The following is a 17058-nucleotide window of genomic DNA, read 5'->3' as shown; positions in this document are numbered from 1 at the left end:
GCCTCAGCCAGAGTCTGCTCCTTGACTCTCTTGAAATATCAAAACAGAATGCACCTGCTCTGTGCTGTTTCTGAGACATTTAAGAAAGCAAGCCTGTCAGTCCCCAGCAAAGTTCGAGTAAGCATAAAACATTGTGCTGTACTGGCTTTCCAAAGCAACCGCAGCCTGAAGGCAAGCTTTGTGACTGTGTATAATGCATAGGTTGGATTTATCCAGTTGTAAATTGTGACCTGGGAGCAGTCCTAAGAAGAGACAGAGTTCCTTGGAGTTCAGAAGTGCCTCACAGTCCTGCAGGGGGACTGCACATTCTACGGTCCTCTCCACTGATTTAAGTGGTCACTACAGTGGCTGCCTGTTGCTGCAGTTCTGCAGCAGTGTGTAGGATAGCATTTCTAAATAGGGAGCTGTAAAACATAGCAAGGGGAAGAGCTGGTGTGCCTGTTATCCTGGCACTTTGCAGTTCTGAAGAGGCAAACAATTTATGAAGGTTAAGTTTTGTAAACTGTACAAAATTTTTGTTGAATTAAAGTTGACATATTTTTCTTCTCACATTTGATTATTCCAGACTACTGTACGAAAGTGTGCCTTTATGATGATGTCTTGGTGTATGATAATGCTGCGTCCCTGATTCCTAACCTTTCTTTTATAATTTTTTAATTGAAAATAAGCAATTTGAAACACTATAGTAGTAGCAGATTAATGATCTATTATTTACATGAAAAGCAGAAACAGTAGGAAAAATCTTCTCTTTCTCTTTTTTATACAGTCCTTAATGTTACATGGAGACAAAATAAAATAACTGGTATACACAAATGGCTTCATTTTGCCACAGAAGCTGAGTGAGCTTGTATTTTACCTTTGAAGATGCAGATCTGAAAGTCTTATTTTCCAGCTGATTCTCTTGTGTGTTCACTGGGGCAAAAAAAGGGATTTTGAATGAGTTGGAGTGAAATCATAGCACAGCAGCTTGCACAGGAGGAGGATCTTGACTTGGAGGAGGGAGGGCAAGGAAGTGCCTGAAAGTGATAGCTTGAGTTAGGGCCTTGTATAAGCTATGTTTTGGAAGAATGAAGAAGGCAAGGGGTATGGGGCTGGTGATGAAGGGTTGGAGGAAGAACAGATGAATTAGCTCAAGTTCAAACCCTTCTGCTGATGTAATAAAACAACCTGTAGGACAGGAGTAAGCATGAATTTTCCGTAAGTAGAGGTTACTTGATAGCTGTCAATAACAGAATTCCTTGCTTTTTCTCTGAAGCGTCATCAGGCACTGAACTAGTCAAGTAAGGCAATTCCCCATGGCAAGTGTTAGAAGCTACTGTGTGCATGTGTAGCTCAAAGGACATATACCAAAAAGTGTGATACAAAAAGTTTACCTTTGGAAAGCCTCTTTCTTCACATAGGGACTTGGCAGGCTTTGACATGGGAGTAGCAGTTTGTGGAGCATAAAGGTTACGGTTATAGAAATACTTGATCGATATCAATCAAGTGTCAGCAGACAAATCTGTCTGAAGTGTCATCTCCTGAAAAGCGGAGCTTGTCTTGGATATAGCTTGGGGTGCTCTGGTTCTCCCTTCATACTCATTCATATAACAGGGCTTCTTTTCCCCTTTGTGTTGGGAGGAAGGCAAGTTTCAGTGAAATATGAATTAAGCAGAACTTCTCTTGATGAGCAGTAGCGTAATTAATCAAGAGTCACAATTAGCAATATTTTGGATAATTGGCTTCTACTGTGTCAGAAAATCCAGTGAATACATTTGGAAAAGTGCTAGCAGAATCCTTTGAAATCAAATCTCGGGAGCATAAACACTTTGTAGTATCTTGGAAAATAATCATGAAAGTGTTGTAGAGAGGATTTTTTGAACATACACTTCAGTTTAGACATGGTTCAGAAGTATTCTTGCCCTGTCTGGTGTATTCACTTGTTGTCTGTCATCGTATCTTTAGGCTTTGATTGTAGAAACACTCATTGAAATCATAATTCAGTCAGTGGGCTACTTACTTTCTTAGTTATGGCTGTGCATAAATAATTGTAGGATCAGCACCTAAGCATTGTGAATTCTAGAGGCAGGAACCAGATGCTTATTTCTGTCTGCAGTTTTTCACAGTAAACCTTTAATCACTAAGACCTAAAACTTATTTTTATATGCATATATAAATATATATCCATACATATTGTCACTACAGATCCGCTCCCCTCAAAATGTATAAAGCCTGTGTACAGGGAGAAAATTCAAACGGATCATTCTTTGGGTGCAGCATATTTATTTTTCTTAGACTTCCCAAGTTATTGCGAGAAATGACTCGAATGCAGTGGGTTGCTGCTGCACTCTAAATCTATAACGTGTTGCAAAGATGCTGACAGGCTTGTCCTGTGACTTCATTTGAGCAAAGGTAATATCTTTTTTTTTTCTCCCTTCTATCTAAAGCTTATACTTCACTAATGGGCCAATAGGAAAACAAGTAGCAATTAAACCCTATGAATTAGTAACTAAAGCTAAAGGATGTTTCTGCTCTTCACTGAAGAATGTTATGTTGTGGGCAAGGTTGCCAAGACAATTTACTAACTCTGGTCACGGTCCATGTTAATAAACTTACTTGCATCAAATTTTGTTGAAGTTGTGTGTTACAGTAATTTCCCTTGTGGAAGTGCAGCAATAAATATTGACTGAATTAAATTGTGGACAAGGAGTTGTAGTGAAGAGGAAGTCTTAGCCAGAAGCTATGAGACCTGTGAACTAAGCTGACGATTGAAGTAATGATTCAGTCAATGATGTGTTGTAGCAGCTTGGCCTATGTTTATATTTCTTCTACTTGAGTGTAAGTAAATATCTTGCTGGAGGTAATGTTCTAGTGAAATGGAAAAAAACCCCAGTATCTGATATATTTTGGTGTGGTCTTTTAGAAGAAGACTGAGTATGTTTGGGCTAAGGGCACGTTATTTAGTAGAGAGGGTATTATAGTAGAGAATATTGCATTTTGTTCTGATGGGAAAGACAGAATGTTACTTTTACATACAAAATCAGCATGAACGTTGCTTTGGAGCAGAAAGTTGACACGGGGCTCCACTGCAACTTACGTTCTGTGCAAACCTTACTTTGGAAACTTAAACTACACACTACTTGTGCTTAAGGGCAGGATTTTTTTTTTTTTTTTTGAGGAAGAAGTTATTTAGGACTGTGTTGCTCAGCTGTGCTTGTCTCCTTTTTTTTGTCATAGAGAAGAATTTTAATTCAGTTGGGCTGGTGGGTGCTGTACAGATGGATTCACCTTGTGTTCTCATATCTGTTGAGAAACATACAATGAACATAAACTTGGTAAAACTAGTGTCCTTGGTTCTACTTTTAGGATGACTATGGAAAAACAATTCTGAGATAATATAGAAACTATTTGTTCGAGCCAAGGCTTCCTGAAGTCTGGAGAAGTATTTTCCAGGTGACTGTTTATCAGATACTAAGTTAGCTCATTTCGTGTTGTATTATTGAAAGGTAAATCTGAGTCTTGAACCACTACTGTAGTTTATGGGTTGCCAGTGCTCATTCAAAAAGAAATGTCAGAACTTCACCCATACAGGAACTGGATGATAAGAAGGAAAGGAAGGAAGCTGTGCCTAGCTGCCCAGGAAGGTCAAAAGGTAATCAGCTGCTGTGTAATATTGGGCTTCATGATTTGTGGTGGCAGCTGAGGTTTATATGGTTTTTCCCTTACTTAACCTCTGCTAACAATCTGCTTCTGTGTTTGATTAGCTAATTATTCACTTCAACTGGCTATACCTTTCCTTCTCATGTTTGACACCTTTCCCTCTCATGTTTGAGGATAAACTATTTCCTTTCCCTCGTCATCTTTTGCACATTTTCTCCTATTGCTGCTAAACAGAGGCAGCTTAAGTGACGGTGTGTCTAAGAAATTGAACATGTCTGTCAAGGTGCTTTTCTGTGGGGCTGAGGGAGGGATGAAAACTTGGCCATATATGTCAAATAATGTTCTCCCACTGTGCATTAAGGACAACAGTCTACTCCAACCTAAGACCTAACAGTGAGTGCTTGATTGGGGAAAGGAGAGAGAGAGGGGGGAAAAAAAAAGGCAAAAGGGCTAATGCTAAATGAGGTATTGCATCTTAGGGTGCATAGGTTGATGTTTCATGATTTTTAATTGAGTTTTTATTTAAACAAGCTGTGATCTTTGTGAACAAATCCTCAAAATGTGAGTCATCGATGCAACATGTTCTGCCTGCAATCTGTAAATAATATGAATAATAGCTTCATGATGACAGGTATCATTAAGGCTATAAATCAACATGTCTGATTTTTTTTAGCATCAGTATGACTGTTTAATTCATGGCGACTTATATGAAAACAGTGGATTGATCATGTTACAAAGGATCTACAAAATACCTGAGGAGTGTTTTCTTGCAGTGCTCCAGATGAGGTCATGAGGACCACCGTTTCATGTTTCTACCTGGTGATGAAAAAAGAGCTGGCGCTGAAGTGTTAGCTGTGAGAGACTTAAGAATGCTCCACTCTTCTTGGCTTCTGTTCTTGAGAGCTTATAACAGATACACAAATGTAAGTAGTTCTTAATTTGTCAGCTCAAGCGGTGAGGTGTGAAGTAAACTTCTCTGTATTTGTTTGAAATGCTTATGAAGGGATAGACCTTTTGTTTGTTACCAGGTGTACGAATAGCAGGCACTGGAACATGGAAGATGATGATTGTTCCAGGGTTTCCAGTCCAGTTATTACAATCCTCAGAAGCTAAAAAGCTCCTGATGAGTAAAGAAATTTGAGCACCTGCTTAAAACAAAGCATTATGTCCTAGGGACTACTTATTGGTAATTACCAATGGCAATGCGTTGGTAAAATAGGATAGGTCGAGTCATGTCAAATCCCCCTCCCCCAACAGGTGACTATGCACCGTTGTTTATTTTGGCATTTTAATCAGGTGGTACTGGAGCAGATCTTAGGCTGATGGAAGTGACAGTGGCTTAGCTATAGACCAGAACCAGCACCAACTTCAACCTTGCATATAAGCTTTCGCTACAAAGCTTAATTATGGATGGGTTTATGGTCTGTAACTTTTTTTTTTTGCTGCTAAGTGAGCAAGCAGAGTGTACTTGATAGTATGTGCTGGTAATGCCATAATTTCTGAGCAGTCTCTTCCCATGAAAGTCAGCAGGGAGTTTTGCCTAAGAAATTGGTGAGAGTTCTTTTTTTATTTTCAACCTTTTATCCTATTGGCTTTACACCTGTAAATACTGCTTGATCAAGGGTCAGAACCAGTCTTGCCTGTATCTTAGCAAGTTCTATTAGAAAATGCATATCAGAATTTCAAACCAAACTTAGTAGCTGACAATATAAAACTAATTACAAATGCTCTCTGATTCTTCTCTTTTGGCTTTAAGTAGAACTCTGTTCTCGTTCATATTAGTTTGAGGGATTCAGAAACTTATTCTAGCTTTTGGGGGGTGAAATATAATCTGGCAATGGAAGACTTATCTTTTTTTTTCCAAATATTTCTGTAGTTTTTGTCCGTCAAGCCTAAAATGTGGGTAAAATAGCATTTGCTAGGGAATCTGGCTGTCCAAGAAGCAAAAAAATGTTCACATACACAAATTGTCCAGAAGATTCAGCCTTTAAAATGCATATGGATAATATATACACTTATTAGTAAAACCAACAACTTCCCCCCCCTCCCCGAAATACTAGTGAATTGATGACTTGAAAACTTGAGCTTGATTTGCTGTCTCTTCTGTACAGATATTGAGGCAATTCCTAGTATTCCTGATAACTTATTGCATAAGTCAGCATAGAACACTTTTTGTTTATCACTTGTTTTTGAGATGTTGTAGCCAAACACTCAACAGAAGTCATTCTGAGAATAATTAAAACCTTTATTGTCAGAGTGTACTGAAACCATCTTTAGCAGATGGAATGACTTGATTTTATTTGGAGATGGCCAGGACATGACAAAGACTGCCTCTATAAGAACTTGTTGTCTTGTATGTCAGGGTATTGTATAAATCTTAATGACAGGCATGCAGGATAATGGTCGTGTCAAATGTGTGACTGCATAAACTAGTAACTGGAATGGTATCAGGTGAAATGGGTTGAAATTACTGAAGAAATACTTCTGAGGATTTACATCAGCATATATCAGGAATAGTTTCAAATGGGTGCATAAGCTAGTAAGATGCACACAGTGCCAAATATTTCATTACATGTAATGGCTTAATTCTATTTCCTAATTATGTCTCTGATTTTTATTTCAAGAACCACAGTGTGATGATTTTCTGAGTCAAATCAACTGAAAACTGACCCATCCTGCAGGGTTCCTTTCACCTACCAGGCCTCCTCCTCCAGGTGAGTTGGAGATCTTTGCATATGAGCATACTGAAGGGTAAGAGAAGAGAATTTTTGTTAACTAAACACATTCCTTTTCTACAGCCTGACATTTAATATGCATAGTTTTAAAGACTAAACCTACAGTCTTTAAATTACCTTATAAATGGAGTATACATTTAAAAATCACTTATGTTATTGGGAAGGATAGTTCACCCTCTGCAGTAACTGCTGTGTGAAACTCCATGGGTTTTGCTATTCAATAAACAAGATTAGAGGACCACAGCAATCCCCTTTCCTTAGAAGCTCTGGAAACAGGTACTCAGCATAGTGGAATAAATAAGCAGGTAACATAAATACTTCTGGAATCTTGCAAATAGATCAAAACCCATGGAAGCTCTACCAGTAGCGTACACCTCCACACTTTCATACCTTGCAGCTAGGAGCAGCTTTGCACAAGCTGGTGTTAAACTGGTGTAATAGTTGTGTGAGAGGGAAAAGCAAGCTGCTGCTGTCCTTAGGGTTTCTTCAGGGAGTCAAGAGCTGGAGTATTAGGCGGAATTTCTGTAATCAAAACACATTTTATAAAACAGCAAAGCAATTTCATTCCCACCAGTTAATGCAATCTGTTCTGCTACATTGTTTTTTTGGTGGATGTGATTTTATTATAGAGCAAATTTTAAATTAAAGCAGCAACAACAGCATAACATGTCTGCTGCAGGTAGAAACACCATATAGAAAAGAAACGTTGTTGTTGTTAATGTAAGGTAAATTGTAGTAGGAAAATTCTACTTTGGCTCCTGCTGCTCTACTCTCTTCTTAGCGTTTTAGAATGACATTGTAAATAAAAAGTTACTGTATGTGAAGTGTTTTATTTCCAAGGGCTACACAGACTTTTCCTCAGTATTTGAATCTCTGTACAAGGAAGAGTGGAGACCTTTGAAAATATTAAGAAAATAAATGTCCAAGTTGTATCTATTCTTTAAGTTCAGTGGTAGTTTGAGGCTTCCCTACATCATTTGTTCTCAGAGCTTTGGAAACTGATTTTGGACTTAGTGTTCCCCTTTGGGAGGGGAGTAGAGTTGAAACCATCTTCCATAGCAGTGGAGAACAAAAGGTGCTAGATCTACTAATAGCTATGAAACACTTATTGTAGCTTAGGTGGAGGGAGCAGTGGGTTTTGTGCATAATAATATACTGCATTCTCTTTAGAAGCCCTTCTGAATTGCTGCTTTTCCTAGGTCCACCTCCCTTCCCTATTGCCAAGGTGATTTCATTTTATTGAGTGGAACTCAATGTACGTAGAGCAGAACTCCCAGTTTGGGAATGTATGTTTGAAAGGTGACTTTTCAAATACAGTGTCCGTCTGGAAAAGGTTGAGCAGCGCAGAGTGTTACATCTAGAAAAACCTTAACTCATGAAACTAAGTAGCAGGCTGCAGAGTTTGGATAATGTAATAGCAACAGCTTTATAGTCGTTGCTTGCGGAATTCTTATTTGAATAGCCTTTGAACGCTAATTTGACAATTTAGCCTTTAGTCACTCATTTTTCAGAGCTAGAAATTATGTTTTGGAGTAGTAATAACCAAGCTTGACAGCAGATGAATCATAAGGATGAAAGCTAAGATTTTAAATAATAAAATTTTAGATGATGGGCTAGAGGTATAACAATGTATTCATAGACAACTATGCGCTGACTATTTTTCAAAGGCAATTTACTCAGAAAAATATAGGTGTTCAAAGAAAGTAGTTCAAACCTTATCAGAATGAGTGAGTGAATCAGAATACAGAATAATTAAAATAACTGAATTCAAGTAACTCAATTACTGGCTGACCACACTTAAGGTGAATCTAAAAACTCTCCTGGGGACATGAGCCAGAAGGCAGTGTGCTTTTCTGTCCTTATTTGGCAATGAGATTTTAAAGTAAAGTTTTCCCTGACCTCTTTTCATGCTAACGTGGAACTGTATCTACAGAGAACTGGCTTCCAGGGAGAAGAGACTGAAGTGATAGTTTGTTTTGGAAGCTGCTAGTTCCTGTAGAACATAATACATAAGTTTTTGGAGAACAATGAAGTGAATGTCCTACCCTTCTGCTACAGATAAAATCCTTTTTTATCTATAATATTCAATTAATGGAATAGAAATGACAAGCTTTGGATTACTTTGTAGGCAGAGTAGAGCCTGCAGTTGAATCTTAAAAGTATATAAAATCTACAACATTTCTATTCTTTCTCTCTGTATGTTCATAAAACTGCAGGTTCATGTATTTGAAGGCTTTTGAATGCCAAATTTTCTGTTCTGTACAGAAAACGTGACACAAGCAAGCCATCTCTTATATTCAGAAAACATTTGAAACAGTTTCAGGAAAAGAACTTTAGTACCTATTGAAAATACAGAAATATTAAAGTATCTTGAATTTGCTGATGCAAAGTTGAAAATGAACTTATTTTAAATACTGCCTCTTCCATGTGATCGTGGCTTGAAAGCTACTGAACTGCAGTCATCAGAAAGGCCTGTCCTGGGAAATAGAGCAGGAAATCAGAAATCTTAGCCCTACCTGTGATTCTGTCAGTGATCCATCTTTCCCATATTGCTTATCAGCTTTGTAAGATGGCTATAACAGTACTTCTCTCTAACTGGAGTCATATTATATCATGCTACCTAGCAGCACAGTGCTACTGCTTGTAAACTGAGTGTTGTGTCATTACTGCTGACTACTAAAATGTGAGGCCCCTTCCTATGTAGGCAATTGAACATGAAGCTCATAGATGGCCACGGTTGCCCTTAGTTATGCTTTTTTTTATTAGTTTTTCTGGCCAGCAGAGAAGGGACTAGATTATAATTAGACTATCTTCCTGTGCAATTCAGTGTAAAACCAAATTATTTAAATCAATAGAACTACTTTTTCTCAAAGTGCTGTGAATAATACCAGAATGTAATCCAAGCTATACGTAAAGGACAAAGTTATACTTGCACTTTAAACCCTCAGGTTTATCAATTACACACGTAGATGTCCAATATATCACCAGCCTAAAGTCCACACCATGTCTGCTTTAAAAGCTGTACTCAAAAAATGTAGTGTGAACTGTAAATATCAGCTGTATAGTGAAACTGACCAAGAAAAGAAGTCAACCCAAACCTGCTGTGGACAAATGTGTTACTCAGATATTAGTGTGTAAATAGCTAAACAGAATGGTAGGTACCATAGCAGTTTGATTGGCGTTAAGGCACAGAACACCTCTAGTGCCTGGAGGAGAGTTTACTTGTGGGTTTAGTATAAACTCATAGTGACTTGAAATTAGATCCCTTTTAACAGCTACAGACGTTTAGAGGGCTCTGTCTTCCATTGAGGAAGCTGTCACAACTGCACAAGGGGCAGTATTATGTAGCTATATCTTGTATATTAAATGTCGTTAATAAACTCAGTTCCTTGGAATCCATTCCTCAGCATAGCTTGCCCCTATTCCTAATGCTATATGAAGAGCAAAGATGTAAACAGCAATAACAGCTTTTTTTGTTCAGTAACACAGTAGAATAGAGAATTAATAAGCTAAAGCTGCAGCACTTACAGCTGCCTTAAGCTAGAAAAAAGGGTTAAAAAGCTTATTTGGGAAAACTGACCTTCTTGATAGCTTGGTAGAAGACTTGACTGTCTGTCTGGAAGGACTACAAAAATGCACAAGTGCTGACAAGTAGCAGTGATAAGAAAAAGGTGGCAGTTTAACCAGTTGAAATGGAGGATTGAAAACTGTAATATCCAACATGGTCTAATACCTGCTGCTTCATTGAGCAACCCCCAAAGGTTTGCAAGAAGTGAAAGCTCTAGATGAACCTACTATGAGACCACTGTATAATGTGGAGTGGTTTGGCTCTTGAAATAGCAGATGAAAATAAAATGTTATTGAGGATGCATTTTAAGGAAGCTGGCATAAAATGGAAATTTTCAAAGAGCTAAAATAGATGCCTTAAAGAACTGATTCATACATGGCACAAACCATAAAGCAGTCCAGAACTGGTGGTCAGCAGACCCCGTTTTGATTTTCAGGCATTCTAGTTTAATGGAGACATTTATAAGATACAAGTATTGCAAAATTTGTTTTACAAAAGGCAGATCTAGAAGCAAGAAGCAGAACACTTGCAGAATGCTTTCATATAAAGATCAGTTATAATCTGACTTCACTCTGTAAAATTATTCATGGTGTAAATGATGACCAGTACAAAGGCAAGTCTTGTACAACCAAATTGGAACACATCAGAAAATGTACTGGTCGTTGCAAGTGCAGCTACACCTGGTAATGCTACTTCATATAATTAGACTCACTGAGCCTATTCTGGATTCAAAAATGGAGAAATATAAATTTATTATTACTCTTCTGTGCTTAATAATCCAGTCTAGTTTAGAACCTAACAATTTGTTAAATTTTGCATTGTTTTTGCTGTTGTGCTCTGCACATAGAAAGCTTTTAGCTTTTTGTCAGGGGAGTTTTGCACCTCTTAACTACTAAGTTTTTAAGAGTTCTCTAGATAGAATATGTACACTTGCTAGACATTAACAGTAGCAACTGCAGACTAAAATTGACAGCTTTATTAGTGCCTCTCTCATCAGAGGCCTGCCCTGACCATCCATTTGGATAGCTGATGGAATGAAAATTTATTTTGGTAGCGTATCGCCACACAGGAGTCGGTCACCTTGAGTATAAGATAGCGATAAGACAAGACAGAATTCCCAGAGGAATTTGTTGAGTAGAGGGTGACCGGCAACAAGTAGCACATCTGCATAGAATGAACATTATTTGGGGACTACCTCAAGCTTTTAATGATTAAAACAAAGAACAGAAAACTTTAGCTTTGAAACCCAAAACCTTTTATCTCTTTGCAACTTGGAGACTGATGTTTCCTGTGTTTAATTTCATTTGTGAGAGCAAATTATGTGATCTGAGAAGGGATACTACATTTTCAATGGCAGATTAGAACATCCTGTATAATCTAGTAATATGAATGGATATAAGTAGCAGGATTAATGGATGTTTTTGCATTAGATTAGTTGAGTTCGCACTCTTACAGATTTAAATTTTTGTCTAAATAGTCAAACTGTCGCTACATGAAGAATTTTCTTCTTTGATCCAGTACTAGCATTAAATATGTAGGGATATGTAGCATTAAATAATCTCTTGTATCTGCATGCACACTTAAATATTTGAAGATATTTGATCAACTCTGATTCTTAAAGACAGTCCTTGCCAATCTTGACTCACTTTGGAATGGGTAGATTCAGTCTTTGCTTTATCTTGAAATGGACAAAACCAAAAGTTACTGAGAGAATCTGTGTACAAAAAATGCTGACAAAGACGATAACCCATGCATCAAGTGTGTTCCATGAAACCTTAAAACAGTATAAAGAATAGTAACTCTTCAGTTTCAAAGAATATACAATTTTAGTTAAATACTTGAAGTATGAGCCTCATTACTGAGGTTATCATGCCTACGAGAAAGGGAAGAAGAAAATGCTTAATATAGTCTTTAGAAAATAATCTGAAGCCTGGCTGATACGAAATTTAACCTTTGAAAACAGGAAAAGACAGTTTCATAAAGAGAAAGCAATTCAAAGCAATTATTCTAGAAGCAAACGACCAGATGGCTGCTGGTCAGCAGCAATGGTTTGGTGCTGCTAGCTTGGCTGATAAGAATGTTATCACAAATGTTTGAGGTGGATGTTCTTAAACACAGTGCATTTGAGAATGGAGAGGAAGCTATAAGGCAGTTTCTTATTAGGACTCATACAAAGAGTGCTACTTTGGGGCCATGAGATAATTATTGGTACACAGTCCAGCAATGGATTTCTTTTGATTAAAATTGATTTTATGTAGAAGAGAAAGGGCAGATTGTTATGTTGGCTTTATTACAACTAAGTAGAGGTTTGCAGGAGTTTTAGTGTGCTCTGAGTAAGGAGTTACACTACATTTATTATTTATTATGTTCCAGATATCTTGTAAACTTGACAGATGCATCTGCTTTGTGGCCAGATTGCACACTCGCAGAATCCTATAAAAGTGGGTGCACAGAGCTTGTTTTTTTTATATCTGAGGATCATGTAAAGATGTCTTTGTAAAAGTGTGATTGTTAAGATGTGTTAATTGAATGTGATCTGTTTTGATGAGACTGAAGTAATTTTGTAACAGTGGATGCTCCATTGGAAGGTATGAGAGCAGATCATCTGGCCCTGAAGGTGGACGTATTTCCAACAGAACAGAGACAGATGGACTTCCCGCCAGGGACTGCTTTGGCGGGGAAGGAAAACAGTTCTTGGAACAAAGCAATTTTTAGGTTGTGGAAAGCTGACAATGTGCTGCCTCTCAGGTATTGTACACTGATGAATAGGACGGGCTTCTGTCAAACACTTTCACTGTTTAGAAATGTAAGTGGAGTGCAGACCCAAAGGAGATCGGATGTTCACCTAGGCTACTCTGTTTTATTACATTGCCATTAAAGGCAGTTGATTGGATGAGAGCAGAAGCCGAATGCCAGTCCTCATAATCTCTGGTTTGTTAATACCTATGTAAGAATACCAGTGTGGTGCTACATGTTTCCCAGAAGATACAGGAGATATCTACCTTAAACCTACCCTAATTACTTAGACTGAACTTGTGGTTCTCCTAAACTTCAGTGTCCTGTGAGTGCTATGGCAGGTCTGAGATTTGGCTGTCACCAGTTCAGTTTTCCACTGTAGATGAATGAACACTGAGGCAATTTCAAAGCTCATACGTGTCTGCAACTGTGACAGTTATGAAATTCCAAAGAAACACTTATTTTAATACTTCTGTTTCATCTTCAATTTCCACTGAAATCAGAGTTGAGAGTGCTCCACTCCTTGTAGAGATACTGAGAGCAGCAAGCACGTTGTCGGGTAGCTTCCTGCATGAAGGCCTGGGTTAATGAAAGAGAATAATAATGTTGGCCTTGTAGTTCTATTTTTGCGTTTTATTCTAATGAATGCTGTCCTGGAGCAAGGGAGAAAAAGGAGGCCGTAGGACAGAAGGGGAGGGAGATGGTCCTCTTGCTATTGTGCTCCCTCAGTGTCCTCTTTGCTCTGTGAGGTGATATTTCTAGAAGAGGAGGGAGGGGAAGCCCCAATAGAAAGTGTTTTATGACAGACTCGGACTCAAAATACCTGCACATCACCTGCTGCTTAACAGTGGGATGAACAAATTTATAGTTTTGCAGTTTTGAAGAGAGTGCCTTTATTAATAGCTGTCTGTTCCAGTGGAACAGTTTCTGATGGGGAATAGCTATTCAGAATTGTGTGAGTGAGTTTATTTTCTAACTCACAAATGAATCTGAAACTTTATGCAAAACCTTGACTGTATAGCAGGTTTTGCCTCTTCCAGTCAGAGGCAGAATTATTTTGTTTGAATGGCTTCAAAGGGAAAATAAACCTCAAAGTTCTAGTGGTTTGACTATTTCCCCTGCTTGTTAAACATAAATCCTCATAAGAATTCTTCCTTAGAGACCTCATTACAATTCTTTTTGCAACTAATTGCTCATCTTCTGTAATCCTGAGGGCAGCTCTTTTCAGACGTTATTTTTTGTTGTGCTCTGAATGAGATACAAAGCTGACAACAAACAAGATGTGAGCTTAGCTTCTGCCACAGTCAATGGATGATCTTATTGTAGGAGTGACACTGAGTAGGGAAACAAAAGTATGGATGTGTGAAAGGCAAAGCTAGCTTTTATAGCCATAAAATAAATGGAGAAGGGATGTGAGTTTCCTTCTCGTTTCTCAATTCAAAGTGCCTTGCATTGCACATTCCTTCCCCAAGTGTGTTTACTTTGGGTGGGAGGCAATAAGTAGATACTTCACTCCTGAATTCTCCTGGTAGGTGGGTTATGAATCAGGCAGTCAGCATGACCTCTGGATTCTCCCCTTTGCTCTACCCTTTGCCTACTTTTATCAGGAGGAGGTGGAACTACACACGTTTGTAAAAAGGTTGTCAGAAGATGGTCTTTTGGATTGAAAATGATGGGTTTCCATTAGCTAAGCTGAGAGGAAAAAATTTCTTTTAACCATGAATTCCTCTAAACATAGGCTAGAATAGGATATTTTGTTTGTGAATCTTTCCATCCAACCTCCTGGAAGAGAAATTTGTGTGACGCTACCATAGAAAAGCAGTTGCCTCCCCAGCCCTTCTCCATGCAGGAAAAAACTCTGGAGAGCTCCTCCCATTTTCTTTCTGAGGTTATTCTAGTAACAGTGTTCTGATACTGTGACAAGTCCTGAGCCAATGCTCCTGAAGAAACTACATTCCTTCTAGTGATGGCTCCAGCCATGATAGATAGGTTCTATCTGTGCCTCATGATGTGTAATGTTTGGATCTTTCCTCCCATTACATCCCGCAGTCCCCCACGTCCCCGTTAACAGAGGACCTTGGCTGAAAGCTTCATGAGCGAATCTCGGGGTTGCCTTTCTCTTCCTTCAGCAGTCGTTATGAGTAGAAATCCTCTGTCCTGCCATCTTTGGCTAGTATTAATAGTAAGAATTTAGAGATTTAAAAAGAACTTCAGAATCTTTGTTATGCTGGCTTTACCTGTCCTTTTCTTCAGTTTCTCAGTGATTTATTGCTGAAGTGCCTTAATGCAATCAAGTTTTGTGCAATGACTGGGGATCCTAAGCACTAGCATATATTGAGAAGGGGTTTTGTTTTTATTAATCAAGTCAGTCTTGTGGTATGAAATGAAATGTTTGGATAACAAGGCAATAGTTTTTTTGAAAGAATATTTGTTTTCACTATTTGGTTTTACTAACACTGATACCTTCTATTGTGTACCTTTTAAAAGGTATACTGTACCTTTTTAAAAAAAGGCCAAACAAGATAAGATTACAGTGAAATATGCTCTACTTACAGTCATCTTCCACGTCATTTTGATAAATGAATTGTTTTGGCATTTTAATATTAGAAGTTAAAGGTAGATCAGTGCATAATAATAAAACATTTCATGTTAGTAGGATTACACTTTGGGGGATAGGATTCATCACAGGTTTCCAAAAGCTAATACTTAGCACTTAGATACTGGACCAAGAAGCTCATTGTTTGCTATGCACTTTAAAGAAAAAAACAAAAAACACTCTTCATAGTCCTCTTTTTCTAATATCAACAGTTCTTCAAGGCTTCACGGCCTGTTTTCCTCAATCCTTGGCATTATTTTTCTAATCTGGGAAATATTTTAAAGCACTGTGTCTGTAGCTACTCTACAAGCTTCTTTTTCTTTTTCTGTGTCAGATAACCTGTTGTATTGCAGCTTCTGCACAGCCTTACTTGTCTGTAGAAATACAAACCCTGTATTACTTTCCACCATAAAGCTGACTGCCAGGTTTCAAATGTCTTTGTAGTCCTACCTGTGCTTCATTTGTCACCATCCATTCTGAATTCCATGAACACCTTAAACAAGGCCATAGAAAACAGTAGTAAGATATCCATGCATGTGAATTACTGTATTTGGATGCAACATTACAGAATTGTAAGATTAAAATGACTATTCAGTATTCCTTTCACAGGAGTATTATACCACAATTCTGCCTAAAAGTGCCGGATTTATCTGCAATTTATAAGCTAAATGCTATTGAGTGATTTTCAGTTGGGTAAGTTATGCAAAGGTCAGGTGATATGTAATGTTGTGGAGGCCGAAGAAATGTAAGATAATAGCCTGTCACTATTTTTAGGAAATAAACTGCCATTCAGCAGGCACTGCTTATATCTATACTAGCAAACAGTGTAATACAAGAGAAGCAGATCTGTGGGTGCACACAGTGTTGGTGCTGAGAACCTGACATTCGCTTTGTCTGTTTCCAGGAGTGTAGAGCTACTTTGGACTAGCTGTATTCTAGTCCTGTTGAAAGCGTGTCCGTTAGTGATTGGAGCACATCTTTGGGTTTAGTTTTATCTAGAAGATAAAACTAAGACCATTTTGAGGTGTGAAATAGTGTGGTTAGTAGGAATGGAGTAATCAAAAGATTTGCTTCAAAAACACGTGCCTGAACGAAGTTAAAATGGTCATGTAGCATGCAACTGCATCAGCTCCAGTACCCATGACTTTCAGCTTGAATTTGCTGCAGTAGTGTAGGATGCAAGTTCCGTCTTCATCTTTCGGAGTTGTTCCTGCTTCTTCTGATGTTAGGGAAGAACAAAGGAAAATAGGGGACCTAACAGCAGCTGCTTAACAGCAAGAATCTTGTGTCCCTCAGTAAGAGAAAATGTCATTCCTGGCATCAAGGCCATGTTAATGGCAGTGAGGATTGCAAAACTCAGTTTTCTCTTGGTGGGGCAGGGGGGGGCGATCAATAACAAATTGAGGGAAAAGTAATGACTGATAATTCAAGTAAGAAATGAGAGAAGGTTTTGTATTTAATTCATAAGGGCTTCATGGTTACTTATGTCTTTCCTGGAGCTATGAGGAGGAAGAAAGAATTCACTAGGCTGGCTTTTCAGAAAACCACTGGAAGTTCTTGTATGGTGGAACACATTTTACCTTCACATTTAAAATGCGTTGTAGGGATCACTGACAGACTGCTGTAGCCTTTTTTGTTGTAGGAGAAGACAGATGGATCATCTGACACACCACATTTTTTTTATCATGGTACCTTGTTCAGGTGTTCTAGTGTTTAGATGAGTATAGCAAGGTATAATTTCTGTAGCTAAGTCATGAGCCAGGACCTTTGGATTCTGAAATCAG

At 38.2% G+C, this 17058-nt stretch overlaps 1 long non-coding RNA gene across 1 annotated transcript in view; it reads left to right on the top strand.

The window, feature by feature from the left end:
- Positions 1-17058, top strand: part of LOC104153453 (uncharacterized) — a 229424-nt gene that overhangs the window by 21638 nt on the left and 190728 nt on the right. The window contains exons 3-4 of the long non-coding RNA XR_011140901.1: positions 4413-4562; positions 6264-6353. This is a non-coding gene — a long non-coding RNA (uncharacterized lncRNA). The remainder of the gene's footprint in view (positions 1-4412; positions 4563-6263; positions 6354-17058) is intronic.

This window comes from Struthio camelus, chromosome 4, assembly GCF_040807025.1.
Source record: "Struthio camelus isolate bStrCam1 chromosome 4, bStrCam1.hap1, whole genome shotgun sequence".
Classification (NCBI taxonomy): domain Eukaryota; kingdom Metazoa; phylum Chordata; class Aves; order Struthioniformes; family Struthionidae; genus Struthio; species Struthio camelus.
Note: the sequence above shows the minus strand (reverse complement) of the source record. Positions and strands in the feature narration are given on the sequence as shown.